General features: G+C 52.0%; 1 protein-coding gene across 1 annotated transcript in view; it reads right to left on the bottom strand.

Moving 5' to 3' along the window:
- Positions 1–263, bottom strand: part of LOC119591876 (facilitated trehalose transporter Tret1-2 homolog) — a gene marked incomplete in the record, with an annotated part of 16,213 nt that extends 15,950 nt beyond the window's left edge. Inside the window, 1 exon segment of the mRNA XM_037940614.1 lies at positions 36–263.
- Positions 264–281: the final 18 nt, after the last annotated feature.

Raw genomic sequence — 281 nt, 5'->3', positions numbered from 1 at the left:
TTCTTCATTCATGAAAACGAAAGTCTCCGAATCACCTTTGACACTGAAGTACACTGCACCGCCCGGCAGACGTCTCCTCGCACTACACTGACAACCGGAGAACTGTCACGGACCCCCAGCACGTACGACGGACGGAGAAGCAAAACAGAAGAGGGGGAAAAAGGGAAAAAATGTCAACGCACGCCGTCAAAGCGAGTCTCACTGACATAGGAGACAGACACAACCTGGTCAGCTTAACACGTGAGGCAAACTGACTGGAAGGCTCCACGCAAACCCAAACT

The sequence above is a fragment of the Penaeus monodon genome, chromosome 29 (assembly GCF_015228065.2).
Source record: "Penaeus monodon isolate SGIC_2016 chromosome 29, NSTDA_Pmon_1, whole genome shotgun sequence".
In the NCBI taxonomy this organism is placed as follows: domain Eukaryota; kingdom Metazoa; phylum Arthropoda; class Malacostraca; order Decapoda; family Penaeidae; genus Penaeus; species Penaeus monodon.
The sequence above is the reverse complement of the archived record's forward strand: the minus strand, read 5'-3'. Positions and strand labels throughout refer to the sequence as shown.